The sequence below is a fragment of the Heptranchias perlo genome, chromosome 5 (assembly GCF_035084215.1).
Source record: "Heptranchias perlo isolate sHepPer1 chromosome 5, sHepPer1.hap1, whole genome shotgun sequence".
NCBI lineage: Eukaryota > Metazoa > Chordata > Chondrichthyes > Hexanchiformes > Hexanchidae > Heptranchias > Heptranchias perlo.
The window spans coordinates 95,331,583-95,343,785 of NC_090329.1; the positions used below are offsets into that span (position 1 = coordinate 95,331,583).

General features: G+C 44.6%; 1 long non-coding RNA gene across 4 annotated transcripts in view; it reads right to left on the reverse strand.

Moving 5' to 3' along the window:
- The window catches only part of LOC137321944 (uncharacterized), a 190,799-nt gene that overhangs the window by 138,021 nt on the left and 40,575 nt on the right, over positions 1-12,203 (reverse strand). For 3 of the 4 annotated variants that reach the window (XR_010962928.1, XR_010962930.1, XR_010962927.1), the window contains exon 2: positions 7,543-7,766. This is a non-coding gene — a long non-coding RNA (uncharacterized lncRNA). Of the gene's footprint in view, positions 1-7,542; positions 7,767-8,506; positions 8,612-12,203 lie in introns of those variants that run through there. The other variant, XR_010962929.1, reaches the window with a different exon arrangement.

A 12,203-nucleotide genomic window follows, 5' to 3' on the forward strand; every position in this document is an offset into this window, starting at 1 on the left:
AATTAAGGAGTGCAGTTCCTAGGGGCAACAAATCATCTACTGCAGTGTGAGATGATTTGCCATTCCAAGAGGGGAAAGCATACAAATGTATGTAGAATGTGCATGCCCTGTGCACAAGGGTAGTGCCAATTATGTGCTAGAAATACAGCTTAATGGGTGGGGTAATTTCCTCTGAGCAGTTGTTTTTGTTTTGCTGCTAGCCTAGTGAATGTAAAGGTCCGAATTCCATATCACTGTGAGCCTCAGCAGGCCCTTGTTTAGTTCAGATCACAGAAGATGTGCGCCTGTGTGCCAGCTCCCTGCGTTTATGTTGCTAAATACAGCTCTCTGATCCTGGCAAGCAGAATCAGAGACACACTTTTTCATGATTTAGCAGTGCAAACGTGGCGAGCTGACACACTGATACTGGTCTCCCTTAATCCGCACTAAACAAGCAACAGTGTAAAAGTGCCTTAACAGAACTGTTTCTATTACAAGCAGTTCTCTAATATAAACTCGACACAGGGTCTACAGTATTTTCACTGATGCGGTTCTTGGCCTTTGTGAATCCAATTATGTAGGTGCAGAGTGAGGATGTCAATGCGGTCATAGCCACTTTCATCTTGTGTTGCCTGGGGATGTGTGGTGCAGATCAAATGTTCACTTTGGTGTCAAACTCAAACTATTTATACAGTAAGAGTATTGTACCTTTAGGGCACCCAGAGCGGGAGGGGTGAATTACCATGCCTGCTTAATCGGTATTGAACTACTTTCCAAAGTATGTGCATTGGAATGCAGTTGTACTGAATCCATTCTGGTAGATACTTTGTTACAGAAACAACCCAGAGCATTATCTGCTGGATGTAACGCCGTCGAAGAAATGGGTTGCCTCATGGAAGAATTCTGGTTTATGTGTGGCAGCATAAACAAGGCACAAGTTACTCAACAGCAGCTATTGCTTTGACGGAAGCAATTTTTATTTACATTATTTATTAATGCTGAAATTAATGAGAGAGGGTATGCGCTGATTTTAATTTTAATCCATAAACATTTTATTCTATACAAGCATAAAACCTCATTAAGAATCATGGACTGCGTGTGGCTTAGTGGTATCAGGTTAATAACAAATCTAAAGCAGGTGCACGAAACAGATATCCTGGCAAGATTTCCCACATCGCTTACTTCGAGATCCAATTATCCAAACATAAAAATCATTTCATACAGCAACAATTAAGGGGTACAGATGAAATAAAATGGTTGCTGCGCTTATCTAAATCAGAAACCAAGCCAGCTCCTGCTAACAACTAATTAATTACTTTTACCCTGACATGATTTGCACTAGAGGGACTTCAGCAAGACTGCTAACACCATCTGTTTCAGCTTCAATATCCTGAACAGTTAAAATGTAGCATGTGATAAATGAGAAAGAATTGTATGCTTTGAAAACACCAGGCTCCAGCTGCAGTATGTTTATAGCGACACCTGCATCTTTTCTGGTGTTTTTTTGCAACGACAAAAATTATTTGCATCATTTGTCTGATTTTCAAATTGTCAACAACTTGCAGTTATATAGTCTTTAATGTAGAAAAATGCGCCAAGGTGCATCACAGCCGAGCCCAGCTAAAGAAGGAGATATTAGGAGGGGTCACCAAACACTTGGTCACAGAAGTAGGTTTTGAGGAGGGTCTTAAAGGAGGAGAGGAAGGTGGAAAGGTCGGGGGTGGAGGGAAGGTGCTTAGCGAGAGAGTTCCAGGACGTGGGGCTTAGATTGTTGGAGGAACGGGGAGTTCTAGAGGGGTTGTAGGGCTGGAGGAGGTTACAGAGATATGGATGTGTGAGGCCATAAAGAGATTTAGATACAAGGATGAGACTTTTAAGTTGGAGGGATTGGGGGACCGGGAACCAGTGTAGATCAGCAAGAACAGGAATGATGGGTGAGTGGGACTTGGCACAAGGTAGGATTTGGGTGGCAGAGGTTTGGATTAGTTTAAGTTTACGAAGGGTGGATGATGGGAGGCTAGACAGGGGAGCATTGGAATAGTGGGATCTGGAAGTGGCAAAGGCATGGATAAAACTTTCAGCAGCAGATGGGCTGAGACAGGGACAGAGGTGGGAGATGTTATAGAGGTGGAGCTAGTCAGTCTTTGTAACAGCGTTACTGAACTCTACCAGCTTTAAGCTGTTCTTTTAAAAACTAGTGAAAATGTTCGGGGTGGGCGAGCAAAATTATCCCTCCCCCCCATCTTGGTCCAATAGCTGCAGCTCTTTGCTATGAGGAGGAATGTGGGACAGGGGCGGGGAGTGGCGGTAGTAAATGTTATTCCACTTTTAGAGTTGCAGAATAGGTGTTTATCTTAATTTCCATTTCCATTTCTCGTTTTCTCACACTTGTTATTTCCCTTGCTGCCCTCCCCCCAAACCATTCACCATTCCAAGCGTAGAAGAGTAGGTGATCTGTTCCTTTGCCTGAATCAATGCCCTGTGAACCAGCTGTTTTGAGGTGCACAACAGCAATGTAGTTTGAATCACCCTGAGATGTTCCCAAGCCTCACATGCACTCAGAGCATCCTGCTAGTGTCCCGTCTGAAATTGGGTATTTATGGTGTGTGGACAACTGCAAGCACAAGCTTCTATCCCACTAATCCATGAGAAACATTACTGCATCAATGTTCTATGCCACTGAACTGTCCCTGTGAAGTTATTTTAATGTTGTGGCAATGTAAGCAAAAAAAAAATACAAATGCGTGCTCATCTACGCTTTACTCATCTTAGATATTTCAAATATTGATGTGGTACAAATTTCCAAGTCAACAAAAGAAGGCTGAATGCAGCAAAGTTGTGCCATACCAAAAATGTCATGATCATATTACAAGGAATGCCTGCAAAATGCAATCCCAATAAAAATCAGTCCCAGTGTCTTCATCATCAGTATAACTTCTCATGGAGTTTTTGTGATCCTCCCAACCCCTCCCTTTATAACACAAGATAGAGGACCTGCTACACCAAACACTAAAAATCGTTGTGTCACTCTTGCGGAAAGAGCTCTGTTCAGACATGCACTGTAATAATCTTGATAGTAGCAGGCAATTGCATTACTAAACCCTACGTGTTCTAATATGTGCTGTACAGCTACGACAAACCAATAAGTGAAGGAGAAGCTTGCAAGAACCAAGAGTTAGTTGCAAGTCCACATATTTAGTAGAACATCCTCAAATAACAAGTATGAGCTGAATTTTCATGATGGTGTTAATGCAGGGCAGCATCGTCACCTGATGGTTTGTGATTTTTAACCTATTGGGAGAAGCAACAGTTCAGTTACTGCCAGGATTTGGATTGCTCCCAGCAGGTGAGAAAAACCTCGAGATCGGGCAAGATTTAAACTGTCTACTGGTGCCATGAGCAGAAACCTGCTTCCACTTTCAGGACAAAATCTAACCTCGTTGTTACACCCTTGTGCTTAGTACACATTGTTTGTGATAATGAACCTTTTCTCTAGTCAAGAGTGAAAGGTCCCCAGCCATGAGTGAAATTTCTCTAATCGTGAGTGAAATTTAATTAAAGTGCAGGCACTCTTACATTTCTACGCAGGAGTCTGGAGAGTGGCGTTAAAGTGAAGACATTTGACTTTCATGCCCTGCTCTGGCGTTCTAAATTTTGCAGCATGCTGCTGACGACTGTTGGCTTTCCAATGGGAAAAGGCTCTTGTCTTCTGCACCTCCAAGCTCCACTCATGGGACACAATGCCATTGGGAGCAAGGGATGGTGAGCTGTCTACATTAAAGTGTGCCTCTGATGGTAGGAGTACTGTGCACCTGCCATTGACTGAGGGAGTACCATGCGATCTTTGTAGACCACACCCTATCAATGTAAAAATGCCCAGAAATAGAAGTTCAAACCTCAGTGAAATGAAAACAAACATTACTCAAACAATCCCCTTGAGCTTGTAACAGAATCTGATGCAGAATGATGGGTCTCTGCAACTGATTAGAAGGTTGTAATCTAATTGAGGAGTTCAGATGACATCAGATAAACTGCAAGAGCGAAGCTTTGGTGCTTACTAAATATTATCGAAATATTATGAGATTAGTAGATTATAACTTTGGAATCATTCTCCCATACAGTACTCGGTTTTTAACATATGCACAGTTTTCATTATAACAACAATATCACCAACTTGCATTTATATAGCATCTTCAACATAGCAAAATGTCCCAAGGCGCTTGTTTATAGACTAATTTGAGCGAGGCTCTGCTCATTAAAAAAGCACAGGTTATAAAACTAGCACTAATGCGCACCCCTGTCTAGTGAGGCTCCACTGCAGGAGTGAAGCTTTGGTGAATTTGTCCTTATAAGTAGGAGATTTTATTCCTTTATCAAAATTTTTGGCTAATTTTTATGCTCCTTAGGGTGATGGAAGTTAGCACAGAAAAACATTACAATTTCCAATTTTGGGCATCCCAGCAACAAGCCCTGCCAAGGTAAGGCATATCATGGGTTAACCGCAGAGTAAGACTTCTTTAATTCAGCTTTAACCTCAGAAGGGTATCCCTTATGACAGTGTTGTGACAAATTTATTTTCTCACACTAGCCATCCTATGATCTGTGAGAGACTGCTAATTTAATGCCAGTTCTGTTTTATGACCCTCTGCTAACCCTCTGGTACATGAGCAGTAGTGTTCATTTAAGGAGTTATTTTACAACTTTCAAAATAAATATATTCCACTGAGGAAAAAAGGGTGTAAAAGAAATGACAGCCACCCGTGGCTAAGTAAAGAAATCAAGGATAGTATCCGACTAAAAACAAGGACATATAAGGTAGCCAAACTTAGTGGGAGGATAGAAGATTGGGAAGTCTTCAAAAGACAGCAAAAAGTAACTAAAGGATTGATTAAGAAAGGGAAGATAGATTATGAAAATAAATTAGCAAAAAATATAAAAACAGATAGCAAGAGATTCTATAGTTATATAAAAAGAAAAAGGGTGGCTAAGGCAAACATAGGTCCCTTTGAAGATGAGACCGGGAAATTAATGGTGGGAAACATGGAGATGGCAAAAATGCTGAACAAATATTTTGTTTCAGTCTTTACGATAGAGGACACTAAGGATATCCCAACACTGGACAAACAGTGCTTCTTCAACAGCACCTCCCAAACCCGCGACCTCTACCACCTAGAAGCACAAGGGCAGCAGGCGCATGGGAACAACACCACCTGCACGTTCCCCTCCAAGTCACACACCATCCCGACTTGGAAATATATCGCCGTTCCTTCATTGTCGCTGGGTCAAAATCCTGGAACTCCCTTCCTAACAGCACTGTGGGAGAACCGTCACCACACGGACTGCAGCGGTTCAAGAAGGCGGCTCACCACCACCTTCTCAAGGGCAATTAGGGATGGGCAATAAATGCCGGCCTTGCCAGCGACGCCCACATCCCGTGAACGAATAAAAAAAAAAGGGGGGCTTTGGGGGGGAGGAGCTAAATACAATTAAAATCACTAAGGAATTGGTACTCAGTAAATTAATGGGACTCAAGGCGGATAAATCCCCTGGACCTGATGCTTACATCCTAGGGTCTTGAGGGAAGTGACAGTAGGGATTGTGGATGCTTTGGTAATAATTTTCCAAAATTCTCTGGACTCGGCAAAGGTCCCGGCAGATTGGAATACTGCTAATGTAACACCCTTATTTAAAAAGGGTAGAAGGCAGAAGGCTGGAAATTATAGACCAGTTAGCCTAACATCTGTGGTGGGTAAAATTTTGGAGTCTATTATTAAGGAGACAGTAGCAGAACATTTAGATAAACATAATTTAATAGGACAAAGTCAGCATGGCTTTACGAAGGGGAACTCATGTCTGACAAATTTGCTTGAGTTCTTTGAGGACATAACGTACAGGGTGGATAAAGGGGAACCAGTGGATGTAGTGTATTTAGACTTCCAGAAGGCATTCGACAAGGTGCCACATAAAAGATTATTGCTCAAGATAAAGAATCACTGGATTGGGGGTAATATTCTGGCATGGGTGGAGGATTGGTTATCTAACAGGAAGCAGAGAGTTGGGATAAATGGTTCATTCTCGGACTGGCAACCAGTAGCCAGTGGTGTTCCGCAGGGGTCGGTGCTGGGTCCCCAACTCTTTACAATCTATATTAACGATTTGGAGGAGGGGACCGAGTGTAACATATCAAAGTTTGCAGATGATACAAAGATGGGAGGGAAAGTAGAGAGTGAGGAGGACATAAAAAACCTACAAGGGGATATAGACAGGCTGGGTGAGTGGGCGGAGATTTGGCAGATGCAATACAATATTAGAAAATGTGAGGTTATGCACTTTGGCAGGAAAAATCAGAGAGCAAGTTATTATCTTAATGGCAAGAAACTGGAAAGTACTGCAGTACAAAGGGATCTGGGGGTCCTAGTGCAAGAAAATCAAAAAGTTAGTATGCAGGTGCAGCAGGTGATCAAGAAGGCCAATGGAATGTTGGCTTTTATTGCTAGGGGGATAGAATATAAAAACAGGGAGGTATTGCTGCAGTTATATAAGGTATTGGTGAGACCGCACCTGGAATACTGCATACAGTTTTGGTGTCCATACTTAAGAAAAGACATACTTGCTCTCGAGGCAGTACAAAGAAGGTTCACTCGGTTAATCCCGGGGATGAGGGGGTGGACATATGAGGAGAGGTTGAGTAGATTGGGACTCTACTCATTGGAGTTCAGAAGAATGAGAGGCGATCTTATTGAAACATATAAGATTGTGAAGGGGCTTGATCGGGTGGATGCGGTGAGGATGTTCCCAAGGATGGGTGAAACTAGAACTAGGGGGCATAATCTTAGAATAAGGGGCTGCTCTTTCAAAACTGAGATGAGGAGAAACTTCTTCACTCAGAGGGTAGTAGGTCTGTGGAATTTGCTGCCTCAGGAAACTTTGGAAGCTACATCATTAAATAAATTTAAAACAGAAATAGACATTTTCCTAGAAGTAAAGGGAATTAGGGGTTACGGGGAGCGGGCAGGAAATTGGACATGAATTTAGATTTGAGGTTAGGATCAGATCAGCCATGATCTTATTGAATGGCGGAGCAGGCTCGAAGGGCCGATTGGCCTACTCCTGCTCCTATTTCTTATGTTCTTATGTTCTTATGCTAACCAGCAACTGGGTTGAAACTGCCAAACTCATTAATACATAGGACTCTTATAGCCGACAGAGGCTGGGTTCTAACCAATGTCGTAGAAGTAAAAGGCCAGACTGCTAATCTATGGCACCCCTCAGTCCCCCATATAGGGAGGACTATTTAATTTTGAATCTATTTTTCTGCCAGTGGCTATCACTTTAAATACTAACTTTCAATGTGTACCACATTCTTCACGTTAGCACAAAGGCATTAACAGTTTAAGATGTCATTACTGCAGGTATGTCAATAAATAATTCACAGTCCAATTAACTGAGAAGTTTTGTGTCCAGTATATGGATTGCAAAGGTTTAAGGGAAAATATTCCTGGCCTTTGCACCCAAGGACACAGTGTTCCCCAGCTGCAAAGGCCAGGAAAAAGGAACAAATACCTGGATTGCTGTGTCTTTGTCCCTTTAACCCAGCCATGGGATTTCTGAGGGAATGGATCTTGGCCTGCACCCAAAGTAGGCGGGAGTCAGAAGGAACCATTTAAACGAGGCAGGGATGATAGGCCTTCTACCTTCTTTTCCTTTGGGTCCACAGATAAGGTTGTGCTGTGTTCTGCCACCAAATGTCCATCAACCAGAGGGTCCACATGGGTCCTGGGGGCAGACTGAAGAATAAAAACATAGGCTGTGAGTTTTACTTCTAGGACTAACCCCCAGAAGTTTAAACTTCAATGGCAGCCAGAAGGTCAGAGGGGAAACCCCTGATCTTCCAGGCCCTACTGCAGGCACTAGGCCCGTGAGAGGAAAGCCAGGTGATGGCAGGGCTGGATTTCTGCTGCACTGCTGCTGTTTCGCGCCCGGGTGGGAGGTGAGGGAAATCCAGCCCTTCATTCCTTCTCTTGAGACAATTCCGTTTTTGTTAAAATGCTATAAGGACTATTGGACTGGTGCTTTTGAGAATGTGATCCCTTAACTCCTTTTTTAAAATTCATTCCTGGGATGTGGGCGTCACTGGCAAGGCCGACATTTATTGCCCATCCCTAATTACCCTTGAGAAGGTGGTGGTGAGCCACCTTCTTGAACTGCTGCAATCCAACTGAGTGTCTTGCTAGGCCATTTCAGAGGGCAGTTAAGAATCAGCCACATTGCTGTGGATCTGGAGTCACATATAGGCCAGACCGGGTCAGGGCGGCAGGTTTCCTTCCCTAAAGTACATTAGTGAACCAGATGGGTTTTTACGACAATCCAATAGTTTTTCATGGTCACCATTACTGATACTGGCTTTTTATTCCAGATTTTTATTTTAATTAAATGAATTTAATTTGCCAACCGGTGGGATTTAAACTCATGTCTCCAGATTATTAGTCCAGGAACATAACCACTATGCTACCGTACCCGACCTTACTTGTATAGAGCAGAAGAGGGTTTGAAGAATGCAAGTTCTACGTCCAGCTGACAGACAGTGGTACCGAGTTCAGTGACCTCATCAGCAGGGAAAGCCAAGACCGTCCTGTTTGAACAGCAGTGGATCATCAGCACTAAATATCCTGTGTGAACTTACACAGGGATATCATTGGCTGCTCCGACCCCACCTCCTGCTAGCACCGCACCCTCATGGCATTGGAGATCATTTCAAATGACTTCAGGAGCAAGAAATAAAAGGACACTGTGCAGACTGTAATTAGCACAGGCTTACACATCCACACTGGAGTCGCTGCGACAGTCCTGTGAGATGCACCAGCGCTTTCCAAATCAGCATTCTTTTCACCATTTATTTCATTTTATTTTACTTATTATCTGTGCTGACAGATGAAGCATGATGGCAGGGTGCTTTGACATTGCAGTCTGCGCCACAGGGTTTAATGGGTCAGCTGATTTTTCAGTGGCCAAGTTCAAAGTGCTGCACCTGCTACATTATCTCGGCCATTACTGACTAAGCAACTCTGACCAACTTTTGCCCAGGATAGCACTTCCTGCACACAATTCTTTTAACCCATTCAGTGCTACGTTTTTGTACCAACACATAATTATGTTTATTTGGGGATTTATTCAAGCAATAGTTTTGATGAAAGAATGTCCCATTTTGTGACTTTACATTTTTCAGAATATGGAATTTATAGGGGTCAGTTTTAGTTGTCTCTGTCTGTTTTGGGACATAGGCAGGGTGTACTGGACCACAAGATTAGGTGGAAATCCATTCTGCCTGATTTCTGCCCATTTCATGCCACTTTGTGATTGGGGCTGGAGTGGGTGTTGGAAGCTTCCCTCTGAAGTGGACAGAAGCTTCATTACCTTTTTAATAGAAGCAGGGGAAGCCCCTGCTGTATTCTGTGGTCCATGGGTGCAATACCAAAGCATGCAGGGGAAACCTGCCGTTCAGGATTGCTGGGGCTGACCAGGCAATTAGGAAAGCAAATAGCATGTTGGCCTTTATTGCTAAGAGGGTTGGATAGAAGAGTAAGGAAGTCTTATTACAATTGAACAGGGCTTTTTTTTATCCGTTCATGGGATGTGGGCGTCGCTGGCGAGGCCAGCATTTATTGCCCATCCCTATTTGTCCTTGAGAAGGTGGTGGTGAGACGCCTTCTTGAACTGCTGCAGTCCATGTGGTGAAGGTTCTCCCACAGTGCTGTTAGGTAGGGAGTTCCAGGATTTTGACCCAGCGACGATGAAGGAACGGCGATATATTTCCAAGTCGGGATGGTGTGTGACTTGCAGGGGAATGTGCAGGTGGTGTTGTTCCCATGCACCTGCTGCTCTTGTCCTTCTAGGTGGTAGAGGTCGCGGGTTTGGGAGATGCTGTCAAAGAAGCCTTGGCGAGTTGCTGCAGTGCATCCTGTGGATGGTACACACTGCAGCCACTATGCGCCAGTGGTGAAGGGAGTGAATGTTTAGGGTGGTGGATGGGGTGCCAATCAAGCGGGCTGCTTTGTCCTGGATGGTGTCGAGCTTCTTGAGTGTTGTTGGAGCTGCACTCATCCAGGCAAGTGGAGAGTATTCCATCACACTCCTGACTTGTGCCTTGTAGATGGTGGAAAGGCTTTGGGGAGTCAGGAGGTGAGTCACTCGCCACAGAATACCCAGCCTCTGACCTGCTCTTGTAGCCACAGTATTTATATGGCTGGTCCAGTTCAGTTTCTGGTCAATGGTGACCCCCAGGATGTTGATGGTGGGGGATTCGGTGATGGTAATGCCGTTGAATGTCAAGGGGAGATGGTTAGACTTTCTCTTGTTGGAGATGGTCATTGCCTGGCACTTGTCTGGCGCGAATGTTACTTGCCACTTATGAGCCCAAGCCTGGATGTTGTCCAGGTCTTGCTGCATGCGGGCTCAGACTGCTTCATTATCTGAGGGGTTGCGAATGGAACTTAACACTGTGCAATCGTCAGCGACATCCCCATTTCTGACCTTATGATGGAGGGAAGGTCATTGATGAAGCAGCTGAAGATGGTTGGGCCAAGGACACTGCCTTGAGGAACTCCTGCAGCAATGTCCTGGGGCTGAGATGATTGTCCACCAACAACCGCTACCATTGTCCTTTGTGCTGGTATGACTCCAGCCACTGGAGAGTTTTCCCCCTGATTCCCATTGACTTCAATTTTACTAGGGCTCCTTGGTGCCACACTCTGTCAAATGCTGCCTTGATGTCAAGGGCAGTCACTCTCACCTCACCTCTGGAATTCAGCTCTTTTGTCCATGTTTGGACCAACGCTGTAATGAGGTCTGGAGCCGAGTGGTCTTGGCGGAACCCAAACTGAGCATCGGTGAGCAGGTGCTGCTTGATAGCACTGTCGACGAAATATTCCATCACTTTGCTGATGATTGAGAGTAGACTGATGGGGCGGTAATTGGCCGGATTGGATTTGTCCTGCTTTTTGTGGACAGGACATACCTGGGCAATTTTCCACATTGTCGGGTAGATGCCAGTGTTGTAGCTGTACTGGAACAGCTTGGCTAGAGGCGCAGCTAGTTCTGGAGCACACGACTTCAGCACTACAGCCAGGATGTTGTCGGGGCCCATAGCCTTGGTTGTATCCAGTGCACTCAGCCGTTTCTTGATATCATGTGGAGTGAATCGAATTGGCTGAAGACTGGCTTCTGTGATGGTGGGGATATTGGGAGGCGGCCGAGATGGATCATGGCTTTGGTGAGACCTCACCTGGAGTACTGTGTACAGTTTTGGTCTCCTTATCTAAGGAAGGATATACTTGCCTTGGAGGCGGTGCAACAGAGGTTGACTGGATTAATTCCTGGGATGAGAGGGTTGTCCTATGAGGAGAGGTTGAGTAGAATGGGCCTATACTCTCTGGAGTTTAGAAGAATGAGAGGTGATCTCATTGAAATATATAAGATTCTGACAGGGCCTGACAGGGTCGATGCTGAGAGGTTGTTTCCCCTGGCTGGAGAGTCTAGAACTAAGGGGCAGTGTCTCAGGATATGGGGTCGGCCGTTTAAGATGAGGAGGAATTTCTTCACTCAGAGCGTTGTGCATCTTTGGAATTCTCTACCCCAGAGGGCTGTGGACGCTGAGTCGTTGAGTATATTCAAGGCTGAGATGAATAGATTTTTGGACTCTAGGGGAATCAAGGGGTATGGGGAACGGGCAGGAAAGTGGAGTTGAGGTTGAAGATCAGCCATGATCTGATTGAATGTCGGAGCAGGCTCAAGGGGCCGTATGGCCTACTCTTGCTCCTATTTCTTATGCTTTTATGTTCATAGGCGAGATGTCAAATAAAAAGCACTGCATTTAGTGAGTACGTGTTTTTTTGGCTATAGGATTTATTTCAACACTGGCACTTTGGCTTTCATGAGCCTTTGTGCCTGTTCTTATTGACTTTTTTTTTGTCCCTGGCCTTCTTTCCTGGCACCAAGGGATACCAGATGGGCCAAGCCTGAGAGGTGGTCCATCCCCTCTTGGCAACACCTGGCAACCAACAACTGGAGAGAGAGCTGAAATTGCAGAGATGTCACTGTTGGACACTCCTCTTCCCAATGGAAGTGGCACCAGTAGACCCCGTGGTGGCTTTGTTACAATATTTGAAAGCTTAACTAACTATTATGCTTGATGGTTGTGTGGAAGCACTCCAATCACAGCATGACTT